General features: G+C 42.8%; 2 protein-coding genes and 1 long non-coding RNA gene across 3 annotated transcripts in view; 1 reads left to right on the top strand and 2 right to left on the bottom strand.

Annotated features, from left to right (window-relative positions):
• ATXN1 (ataxin 1) overlaps window positions 1–12,775 on the bottom strand; it is a 458,573-nt gene that overhangs the window by 57,669 nt on the left and 388,129 nt on the right. The gene's annotated exons all lie outside the window — the stretch shown is intronic.
• The window catches only part of LOC135970357 (uncharacterized), a 429,298-nt gene that overhangs the window by 28,394 nt on the left and 388,129 nt on the right, over window positions 1–12,775 (bottom strand). The gene's annotated exons all lie outside the window — the stretch shown is intronic.
• LOC135970358 (uncharacterized) lies at window positions 840–11,839 on the top strand. The gene is made up of 3 exons (XR_010586054.2): window positions 840–1,105; window positions 6,543–6,767; window positions 11,344–11,839. It is a non-coding gene; the product is annotated as an uncharacterized lncRNA (long non-coding RNA).

Genomic DNA, 12,775 nt, shown 5'->3' with positions numbered 1-12,775 from the left:
GAGTAGGTAAGGGAATGGGGTGACGGAAGCAGCACCAGTACCCGGGAAGGAAGCTGACACTGGGAGAAATACCCAAGAGAGACAATCAAAAGGGGAGAAGAGCAAACACCTACCATGATTTTGGTTAGACAGAGGAAAAGTAGTCAAGAAGGGCGAAGATGCAAGAATGGCCATAATAAAAAAATAATAATAATAGATATTGGCAGGGATGTGCTGAAAAGGGAACACTTTTACACTGTCGGTGGGAATGTAAACTAATATAACCACTATGTAAAACAGTGTGGAGATTCCTTAAAGAACTAGAAGTAGAACTACCACTTGATCCAGCAATCCCACTACTGGGTATCTACCCAGAGGAGACGTCATACGAAAAAGATACTTGCACATGCATGTTTATAGCAGTACAATTCGCAATCGCAAAAATATGCAACCAGCCCAAATGCCCATCAATCAATGAGCGGATAAATTGGGATAAATTGTTGTATGTATATACCACAGAACACTACTTAGCCATAAAAAGGAGCAAAATAATAGCATTCACCTGTTTGGGGCTGGATACCATTATTCTAAGTGAAGTAACTCGGGAATGGAAAACTGAACAGCGTAATGATGGCCGTGGCTGCTGCCATCAAGCTGGCTCTGCGGCCGGTGCTGCACACTACATGGCGCTGGTGGCAGCCCCGTTCATTCAGTTGGGATGGGAGCCCCGTGTGCCACTGCAGCCATCTGAACCGCAGCTGCAGACCCAGGTCGTCCTGCTCCACCGAGTACGCAGGAGCCCCGCCCTCTTGGGTGGGGCTACAGTCACCCAAACTGCAGCTGTGGATCCCAGCCTCCCCGTGCTCTTGGGGGAGCCGGGAACAGGCAGAATCTGCCTTCCCGGGTGCAGCTGCAGCTGCCGCACCCACGGCCGCACACCTGGGCCTCCCACTCCAGGAAGCAGGCAGAAGCGGGGGACAGGCGGGAGCCCTGCCCCTTCCGAGTTGTCAGGGCGGGAGCTCCCGGGCGCAGCTGTGGCCAACCCTCCCAGGCACAGGACCGGGGCGTCTCTGCAGCCTGCACCCTTGGGCGACCCACGAAGGACACCCCATCCCCGCATGCTCAGGTGAGTCTGAGCCCCACTGCCTGGCCTCTCTCCGTTCCAGGCACCCATTCAGATCTAGGAGCTGGGTTGGGGCCAAGCCCCGGGGCCATGAATGGCAGCAGGAGGAAGACAGACTCCGAGGCGGAAAAGAGGGAGTCCCTAGTTACGTCCCACCTTCAAGCGAGGGAGGGCCTGAAGGCTGGGGGCCGGGCTGCCAGTCCTGCCGACCAGAGTGGGGACTCGTGGTGCCTCTTCCGCCCACCCATGGCCGCCCATGGACCAATTGGCACGTATTTCCTCCCGTCTGAGGTCCATAAAAGCCCTGGGCTTAGCCACAGCAGGCAGGAGGATGGCCAGAGGACAAAGAGGGCAGAGAGAGAATGGGACTGGATGACCAACTGCAGAGAGGAGTACCCTCTCTGCTGATAGTTGGAGACGAAGGGACGACCAGCTGCAGAGATGACCTGCTGCCAGAGAGGAGCTACCCTCTCTGCTAAGAGGAGTGCTTCAGAGACCTGCACAATGACTTGCCTGCAGAGAGGAGCCACCCTTTCCAGGGCCTCCTCTCTGCTGAGAGCTGAACACTCAATGGGACGATCTGCTTACAGAGAGGAGCTACCCACTCCTCTGAGTTGTTCTAACACTAAATAATACTCTTCTTTTTCACCCTTCACTTGTCTGTATACCTCATTCTTTCTGGACGCAGGAGAAAAACTTGGGCTTAAAGTCGTTACAGCCATAGAGGTTTCCAACCCGAGAAATCGACACCCCAGAGATTCTATAACAGTATGTTCTCATGCACAAGTGGGAGCTAAGCTATGAAGATGCAAAGGCCTAACAATGATACAGTGGACTCTGGGGACTTGGGGGAAAGGGTGCAAGGGTGGTGAGGAATAAAAGACTACAAAATGGGTACAGTGTATAGTGCTTGGGTGATGGGTGCACTGAAAATCTCAGAAATCACTACTGAAGAACTGATTCATCTAACCAAACACCACCTGTTCCCCCAAAACCTATGGACATAAAAAATAAAAATAAAAATAAAAAAGACAGAAGAAAACTAAGCCATCAATTATATTAAATGCAGCAGAGAAACTGAGAAAGACTAAGAAAGGCCATTGGATTAGACCATGGGTTCTCAATCTCTGCTGAACATTAGAAGCACCAGGGAGCTTCTACAAGACACTAACCCAGAATCTGAATTAACGTCCACTGGATTAAACTGTATGGCCAGAGACGACTTCAAAGGGAACAGCTCTATAGTCCTATTTTAAAGTAGGGGAACAGATACACCCAGCGACATCAGAAATGTGTTTTCCAGTCCCAAGATTCAATATGTAAATTTGCGTTATTGATTATTTTATTTTTAAGTTTACATAAGTCAATGGGAAATAATGTGCTTGAATAACATATTCAGCATTTGAACATCTCATGCCTGGGATTACACTGGCTGAGCCTCCCACATCACCAAGCAAATGCTTGAATAAACATATGGGCTCTGAGCAAGTGCCCTGAGAGCCAGGGAACATGACTATGTTTCAATTTAAGAGAAGTAAGCCTCTTGCAAAACACTGTTCCTCTTGTTTGCTCCCTCTTCAACGGGTTTTTAAGTCCAGGGCTCATTCCAAAAGCCCTTTCCCCAATCTTAGTTCCTCTAATCGTAACATATTCCGTGAGAAAGGAGATCCTATAAGGTCAGGCAAATTGTTGTTAGAAATGTGATCCAGCAACTTTAGGTTTGAAGAAATCCAGTGGAGAAAACACACACACAAGCCCACGTCCACACCCCACATTCAGACCTGTCTGTCTCCATTATCCCAATACACCACTGAGGTCTTTCCCTGTATTCAAGAAGGAGGTTCTAGAACAGCCCTGTCCATTTGTAAGGAATACCACAAGGTAAGATGCCTGAAACTAGCAAGTGAGAAAGTCTTTACTGATTCTAAGTCAATGACTCCCAAGGACAAGGTAAGATGTAGCTCGCAGCTTCTTCAATGTGGCTGCACATTTACGACACACATTTAATTTATTTTAGCTAATGAAAATGCTCAATAGTGAATATGTCTGAGCCCCTATGGAAAATAAGTAGTGCAATACCCAAAGACATTTAGGTGTCTCTGAGAGGCAAGAAGAATCTGTGTTACGGGTGTGACTCTATATATAGAGACATTAAATTCACAGCCAAAAGGATAATAGTGATTATTACAAAATCAGGGGTAACAAGGGGGAAAAATAAAAGAGAGGGATGAGAGAACGAAATGTTTCCTTCACATTCTGTTTCTGAAACAGGATTCAAGAAGGACATTGTACCATTTGGTAGTCATTATTTTCGTTCACGCACATGGCTAATTATTTCTACAGCATTCAGATCTCTTTAAAACAAACATGTTTTGCACATACACGCCCACCTTTAAAAATATGCCTTTTATCCCCTTTTCCACAGCCTTGAGGAAATATCTGATGGATTGTCTTAGGAGCAGTGCTTTGGGAATAAATGTAGATTATATGCTAAAAAATGTAACTTATCCCTAAAACTTGCATAAACAAATCAAAGGACATTGTAGCATCTCGAGTATAAACAAAATGACTCTCAACTTAACTTGCAGATCTTTTTTTAATGTTCAGTAATAAATTTTACTCCCAAAAGATTATACTGTCCTCTCTCTTCCCAAACTTCTCCTCCTCCTCCAATCCCCCAGTACTTTTAATGTCAGACCCATAATTCAGCTGTCTGGCTTGAACTCATGATGGGAATCATTATATTTGATTTTCCTGTGAGGCCAGCCTTGAGTGAGGGTCTTCTGATCCCAAAATAGTCAATGTTTCTGTAGTTTCAGGAATCATTCTCTGAAAGTGCTTCACCTTCTTGAGGCTGTGGGCATGAGGTCATATGAAAACACGTCGTGTGATTATTTGATGAATTTGGGTGACTCCTTATCCAGCGAACTAGGAGGTTCTGTGTGTTCCTTCCCCTGAATTGCTGGGTCTGACGTGTGGATGGCCTTTGTTCCCTTGCTGGATAAGCCGGGTCAGCCCTGCTGTGTGTTGTCATAACCGTAGACATTCCGTAACTGGTGTTCATGTAACTGCTGGAGCTTGCTTCAAAACCAAGGCAGAAACCCATGACAATGGAGACCATTCTTGCCTTCCCTACACATTAACCAGTTCGTGACTACGGAGAAACAGGGCAAGTAGCTCTTGACCTGAATAGACGGATGGCATTGGAGGCCAGGCTCTGAAGAGCTGCTTGTAAAAATCTGGAGCTTAACACCCCTAAAACAAGAACCTCCTTTAAGCGTTGGCACTTCAGAGAAAGGAGCCATGTTACCCATTTCAGAGCAGGGAGATTCCAGGGAAGTCACCTGGGTGTCAGTTTCTGAGCACTGTCTTCTCACGCTCACACTCCTCCTGTTCCTGGCCCCCACCCTCCCGCTCTCACCAGTTACCCCCATTATCACCATCATCACTTCACTCCCGCTCGGTCCCTCTCCTGTCGTCACCCCCACTCCGGAGTGAAAGAAAGGAGACGCCTTACCACGGCTCTTCCCACCAGCAGCACCAGGAAGCTGCCACTGCCATTTCTATTTAAATGGACAGGGATGTTGGGCAGAGAGACCCTTTCGGAGCCTGTAAGGTTAAGCTAAGTGTTCAGATTATTCTTTGCAGAATATAATGTGAACATCTTGCTCTTGCTTGTACTGTAGAAGGTTCTCTATTCATATAGATGTGATATTCAGTTTATGTATGGGTTTACATTTCAGCACTAAATCTCCCACCCACTCATGTCACAAACCTTTATGGAGTGCCTACTACATATTAGTGATGAGTAGTAGAAATAATAATAGCTAATACCTACAAAGCACTTTCAGTCTGCTAGGGCTTTGCACAGACCAGCTCATTTAAGTAAGCACTCTTCTAGTTTCCATACCACCATCTGATTAAATGAGGTGCTTCACAGGAACAAATATACAACGATATAATCTATATGTATGCTGTTCCTTTATAACTGAATCTTCCCCTTTGCCATCCCTACCCTGCCTACTTTTCTCAGATACCTTATCATGCTATTTCACCCCAACAGACTTTTTCTGGAAAAATGATGGCTTACTACATGTCAATTGGCTGTTCACAGTTTCAGAAATACAAGTGGAGAAACTTGGAAAACATCATCTATCAACCTCTAGATCTAAGCTCTCTGAGAGCAAGAACTATGTTTTTTCTTCTCCACCCTAAGGCTCTGGCACTGTGCCTGATACATACTTGATAGGTGCATGCTAAGTATGTGTTACATAAATTAATTCCATGATGTGCCATGTGCTAATATCCTGTCTAGTAATAACTGCTGAGGACTTCGTAATATTTGCTGACCGGGTAGTCCTGGTGTCTGATGCTCCACTGAAGGACAAAACAAAATTGATCATCGATTCAAGGTTCCACTAAGAGTAAACAAAGTGTGATGTGGGATGGAAGCCATGGTATAAAGAAGAAAAGTTGGTGCTCTTTGACATGAATTGATCTGTTCAGCACCATCTAACCAAAGAACAAGGCAAAGTTTTCCTTCAAGCATAGAATGAGTTCCCTCTGGGATTTATAAAGTGGACCAATGCAGAGGGGGCATGGCTCCCACCCCTACCATTTAAAACTAGTTGATTTTTAGTGTAGTCTCCAATTTCACCTGTCTTTCCCCTCTCAGCAATCTGTTACGGATTTGTTTGCTGGAATGGCTGGGGGTGGCGGGTGGGGTCAGGAGTGAGTTAGTAAGCATTTCATTTCACCCCCAGTAAAGGGTAAGATGATTGAATCAGTCAGTCTGCTGAGATGGGGCCAGAGTTACCTGATAAATATTGGGGCCATGCCACTGGGTGAAATCTTTTCGTTAAGTGACTCTGAAATACAATCCCAGCCTAAATTTGCTGAGTCAGTGGGAATTTCTCAGGGAATCCATGTTCAGCTGGCCCCAGAAATGATTTTGATTATCAGACAAGGTATTTTGGCAACAGGTGCTGGCTTTTATTTTCCAGGTTCAGAACTTGAAAGTGTCCAGTTCATTAAGTTCAAGCACTGGAGTCGATTAAAGGTAGATCCTGAATGGTGTCTGAAGGACCCCCACTGTATTTTCATGACACTAAACAGTGGCACTTAGGCAGCTGCAAAAGCTGAAGTTTGAACTTCTGATTCAGATCATCTCATTTACAGAAAACAGTTCCCCAAACTGAATTGCCTGAACTTGACTAAATATGGGGCACCATTTTAAAAATGGCTTCATGCCGAGGTTCTAGATATTTTGAGGTGGTAAGAGTAAGGTACGGTTTCTCCTACTGCTCAGGGATACTTCTGTTTCTCATATGCCAGGGACCCAGGTGTTGAGCCCAATAGAAAACCATAGAAATTAGCATGGATGTGATGCTGTTCATGAAAGTCACAATCTCCTTAAACTGTTCTTTATTAAACTTTTCAGGGATCCACTCGTTCAGATTATTCAACAAACATTTTACGTGCCAGGCACATCATGGTGGTGGGACATGAAGTAAAATGTGACTTGGTGTCTACTTCAAGGAGCTTCCAGTCCACAAGAGGCTAAGGGGGAAACGAGCGGTGACTGCAGCTAAAGGGCGGTTGCTCCTGTCTTCCCAGCATGGCGGTGACAAGCTAGAGGTACACCCAGGATGGATGACCAGCAGAAGTGAGTCACCTCAATCAGCACTGTTGTTTTCAATAGCAGAGCGAGGAGTTCCAAAACAGAATTGCTGTTTTTTGTTTTGTTTTGTTTTTGAGACAAAGTCTCACTCTGTTGCCCAGGCTGGAGTGCAGTGGTGTAATCTTGGCTCACTGCAACCTCTGCCTCCCAAGTTCAAGTGATTCTTCTGCCTCAGCCTCCTAAGTAGCTGGGACTATAGGCACGCATCACCATGCCCGGCTAACTTTTTGTATTTTTAGTAGAGATGGGGTTTCACCATGTTGGCCAGGCTAGTCTCGAACTCCTGACCTCAGGTGATCTACCCACCTCGGCCTCCCAAAGTGCTGGAATTACAGGTGTTGAGCCACTGCACCAAGCCAAATTATTGGTTTTCAAAGTGTTTCTTCTTCCTCTTCTTCATGCTGTAAGAACATTCCAGTGACATTTGGGGGCTTCACACCCCTTGGCTTTCGCTAGATGTGTCCATGGAAAAAAATGATGACATAACCAAATAGAAAATCTCTAGAAACATGATTTTACTTTTCATCTGTTTTTCAATTTTAGTCAATTCAAAGCATGGACTACAGTCAAAGGGTGCATTCAGTCCCAAAACTGTTTACAAGCAGTGTTTAGGGAAGACAATGGGAATCTGCCTGGGCCCAAACAACCTGCAATGACCTCAATGAAAAAAATTACCTTTTCCTTCCCAGCTGTAGAAACTTTCTGCTGCTCTTCCACATTTATATAGAATTCCTGCGTCTACATCTATATATTAATAATTTCCACTTACATACCTGCCTGTAATGGGTCTATTCAGAGTCCTCTATATCTACATAGCCGTCTATCTATCTAATCCCCATATCTACTATTGTACAATTTTTTTCTGCTTACTTCTTTTTTCCCCTGTGTTTCAACTCATTCTGATCTCTTCTAAGCATCAGAGATTATGTTTATTTTTGTGGCTAAATCTTGGTCAGTCCAACAGCAATATTTAAAGAAACAATCTCGGATGTCTACCTTTTATTACCTATGAGGTCTTGGTGATATATGGAAAAGGGGGACTCTATGGCAAGTTTCATGACAGGTCTGCTTGTTAAAAACAACAGTAGTAACAGTTCTAATACCTTCTCCACCCTCCTGACCACTTGTCCTCTTGGAGGTCAGCTAGATGCTGGCAGTTCCCTAGGAAATGACATTATATTACGCAGAATACCACATTAATTCAGAACCTGCCACCTAGCTAACTTCTGGCTCTGGAACCCTATCTGCTGACCCCTTTGCGACAATCAGGAGCAGGAGTGAATTTAGAATATAACAAAAGGGCCTTTTGGATTTTGTTAGTTGATCAAGAATCTCAGAGACACTTAAATTATATATGCATGAAATAAAATAGGCCAGGCTGGGCACGGTGGCTCACGCCTGTAATCCCAACACTTTGGGAGGCTGAGGCAGGTGGATCACTTGAGATCAGGTGTTGGAGACCAAACTAGCCAATATATTGAAACCCCTTCTCTACTAAAAATACAAAAATTAGCTGGGCATGATGGCAGGCACCTGTAATCCCAGCTACTCGGGAGGCTGAGGCAGGAGAATCGCTTGAACCCAGGAGGTGGAGGTTGCAGTGAGCTGAGATTGCGTCACCACACTCCAGCCTGGGCGACAGAGTGAGACTGTATCTCAAAAACAAAACAAAACAAACAAACAAACAAAAAACCAGGCCAAAACATCCCATCAACCCACATGTCACATATTTACAAAAATATCCAATGGAGGTTCTGACGTAGAATAGAAAAGTCCTGGTTTTAATGAGCTATGAAATGAAGGACTTAAAAAATTACAAATGTGTAATTTCTTTTTTATTTCTTTAACTTTTAAGAACAATCCCATGCATAGAGCCCAAACTGGAGATCTGTAGCTTTCAGTGACTTTCTCTCTCAATTACTCTGGGGGAACCTTCCTCCCCTGTCCTCCAACCTGTCTTAACAGACACAGACACGTAGCATAATTCAATAGTGCTGCCGTTATTAGCAGCCTCTGTGAACCCAAGTAACCTTGCATACAAGTCTCATGGAAAGCACACATTTGCCAGTTGCTATTAACCGTTGACATATTGATAGTGTGGGGGTAACATTGTGTATGCTGATACTGGGGAGGGGGCAGAGATGGGAAAGGGGCAGTTATAAATTGCTGAGTTACTGTGTTTATATTCAGCACATCTTGCAGCAGAGATTCTGTTTCTCTTTCTCACACACACACATACAGACACACACACAATCAGTGTAAAGATTCCGACCTATGCCTGGAAATACAATCCGAAGTCTAGATAAAGGGAAGAGCTAATGAAGGCTCACAGTCGAAGCTGTCTGATTTGTACACACTCAGCACACATTCAGACTTGACTGTATAGGTCAGATTTTCTAGAAACATGCGATCATGGCTTTTTGAGCTCAAAATCTGTGGATAATTGTTGCTTACCCCAATATCCCACTTTCCTTCTTTTCCTTGGAAGTAGAAACCTTGATTTTGAGGTAGACACATTGCTGCCCAACTGAATGACTTGATCTTCTTCCTGCCTTGTAGCTAGGTATGCCTAAATTCTGGTTGACCTGAAGTAAACAAAAATGTGGTATGGTTCCTCTGGCAAGTGTCTTTGGAAAGGGGGTAGGTCCTTCGTCTCTTCCTCCTTTCTGCTTTCTGGAATGGTAATGTTAAAGGCTAGAGCTATGCAGCATCTGGTACCTGAGAAATAGGCTGAGGCAGGCAGATCACCTGAGGTCAGGAGTTCGAGACCAGCCTGGCCAACATGTGAAACCCTGTCTCTACTAAAAAATACAAAAAAATTAGCCGGGCATGTTGGTGCGCACCTGTAGTCCCACTTATTCGGGAGGCTGAGGCAGTACAATTGCTTGAACCCAAGAGGCGGAGGTTGCAGTGAGCTGAGATCATACCACTGCACTCCAGCCTGGGAGACAGAGCAAGACTCTGTCTCAAAAAAAAAAAAAGAAAAGAAATAAATATACTACAGGATGGCAGAATAGAAAGGTGACAATGTTCCTGAGCCTATGCAGTGACCATAATCATCCTGGACTGCCTACCTCTCAACCACTTTTATGTGACAGAAAAATAAATGTCTATTTCTTTAGGCTTTACTTCTTCTTTTTCTTCTTCTCCTCTTTTTTTTTTTTTTTTTTTTTTTTTGGTGATATGGAACTGAACCTAATCCTAACTGTTACAAATAGACCTTAGAGGTCATAATAGACTTCATTTCACAGATAAGGAAACTAATGATTAAAGATCAACTTTGATAAATGTCTCAATCGGGAAGCAGAGTTGGCAAATTAATTACACTTCTGTTTAATCTTCTTTTTCTAAAGATAGATGATGAAGGTTCTATTTTATATGCCTATCAGTATCTGCTAAATGAATACGGTTTTATATTTCACATGTCTGTGAATTTCTGAACCTCTGAGGTCTTCCAACTGGCACATCTAATCCCAAGTCACACATATTCAAGGAATAAGCTATTAAATAATAAAAAATGTGAAGAGGAATAGTAATGAACAGACTTGAGAAAATTTTCTTTTCCTGCTACGTTCATTAGATTCCACATGTCTTAATCTGCATCTTAGTACATAAATCTACAAAACTATATTAATTTGCACTGGTATTTTAGAAAGTGCTAAATGGAGATTTTCAAATTTGGGTGGTAAGTCAGTATCTGGAATGTTGAAAGGTATCTTTACTTCAATATGTGTGCAAGATAATCTATGCTGTAGCCGTAAAATACACCCCTGGATGCTTTTACAGAATAATACTGAAACACTCTCTGAAACTAATGGATATTGCTAAACTGACAAAACTCACTTATTAAATTCAATTAATGGGGTCCCAGAAATTAACGGCCTCTTCCTGGTGCTCCTCCGTGCCCCTCCCAATCTTCACTCCCACAAATCACAAAATAGCCATTAAAAATAGAAGGACATTTTCTTCCTCCATGTTAAAGTAATTTGAAATCATCTACCTTGTCTTCTAAAACTCCTCTCTTGTTGCCTTCTAAATACCCAAATGGAAAATGATCCTGGAGGAATGGGCAGTATGTGGTTTCCCCTATTCTACTAGACTCCAATCCACACAGACAAAGAAACCCGATATCCAACAGAAGTTCTTCCCTCCTTTGTACCTCCACCCACATGGATGAATAAACCTGATATCCAACAGAGGTTCTTCGTTTGGGCCTTCCCTCACAGTTATGGCCCAAAAAGCTAGGAAGGACAACGGGCATCCTTTCAAATAAAGAAATACGGTACAGAAATGAGCAGCAGAATCACAGTCCTGAACTCTGTGATGAATTTTTACTCAGGCGGTGAATGCTCATGGATAGGGGTTAACCTCTAACATTTGCGCGCATCCACCGGTTCGCTCTTGGCTCCTGGTAAGCACTTACAGGCATTTAAAGATGTGCAAAGGGTATAAGTCTTCAATGCTCTCTGCCCCTCACAAGCATCTCTGATAATATCCAACATCTGCTTAAATGCTAGCTTACCTTAAAGATAAACTCTCCTTCTTTATTTCATTCCACCAGGACTGAACCCTGACTTGGAACTATTTGCCTTGAAAAATGAGTTTTCTCTACCTCTGCAGAGGATGGCTGTTGTGTATAATGGTCTCTGAAATGCTAATGGAAGCCAAGAAATCACCTGTCATGAACTATGAAGCTATTAGTTATGAAAAGCAATACTGATATTTACCTTCTAACTCTTCATGCTGGAGGGTAAAGCAGCACACCCTGGATGTGCCTGGTGCCGAGCCAGGATAAAGAGAACATCTGCATCTCTCCTCCTCTGCCATTTTTGAACTGGAAATAATGCTCATGGTGATAACAATGTGGTGACTGTCATTCAAAGCCCCTTCACACACATTATGATCTGATCTGCTCCTCCCAGGAATCCTGCATGAGGTGGGTATTATAAATGTTATAATGTTCAGAAGAGGGAACTGATGTAGAAAGTTAAGTGATGTACTCCAGGCAACCCCGAAAGAGCCTGGCAGGGCTGCTGCTTTGACCCTGGAGTTGAGAGGAGCTGTTCTTTCCACATCAACACCCCTGGGACATATTTCACCAATGCAACTGTTTTTCATTTGGGTCTATCTTTTCTTTGCTGATAGTAATCAAAGATCTAAAAGCTACAGATTTATCAAAGAACTGAAGCTACTAAAATTGTTGGCAATGTGGTGAAAGAAACTGGCAAACACGATTTTAAGAAAAGTTGAGACAACTGTGACAGAAGAAATAAAAGCTTATCCCCCCGGGTGTTTAAGTTATCTTCAGAACTAATATTTCTAATGTACAATGCACAACTAAGATAGCTTTTTTCTGATATAAAAATAAAGTGTGCTCATATTTGGAAACACAGAAAACTTAAAAAATAAAAAACTGCTTCTAATATCTCCAACATGATATATCCACTATTTACATTTTGATTGTATTTTGGCATATATATATATATATATTTTTTTAAAAGCTCACATATATCTGTGTATATTTATAAAGTTAGAATAATTCTGAATATATAATTTTGAATTCTTTCTTTCACTTAACATTGTATTGTAACTAGAATTATAAAATAGAATCAACTAGTTTTTTAAAGCTAGTTAAAGGAAGAATGAAATAAAACCAGAAAAAACCTTAAACTACAGTTTGTAACTAACTGTAAAATCCAAGATCTCTTGGCAAATGGTAAGGAATTTTGACATATAAATTAATGGAGCTAAATTTTAATCACTGAGCAAATATTAATTGAGTCCTAAACACCTGAAATCATTCTAGGAGCCAGGCCTGGGATGTCGTGGTAGCTAAGCTCGAGTCCCTACTATTGGGAGCATACAGTGTCAGAAATTAAGAGAATGCAGTAAGTTCCAGTGGAGATGGGCTCAATTTACTTTCACACCAACTAGAATGGTGTGAAATAATGGTTTGCAAAGCAAATGAATGATGCATACCATCGTCTAAGAAT

The sequence above is a fragment of the Macaca fascicularis genome, chromosome 4 (assembly GCF_037993035.2).
Source record: "Macaca fascicularis isolate 582-1 chromosome 4, T2T-MFA8v1.1".
NCBI lineage: Eukaryota > Metazoa > Chordata > Mammalia > Primates > Cercopithecidae > Macaca > Macaca fascicularis.
Note: the sequence above shows the minus strand (reverse complement) of the source record. Positions and strands in the feature narration are given on the sequence as shown.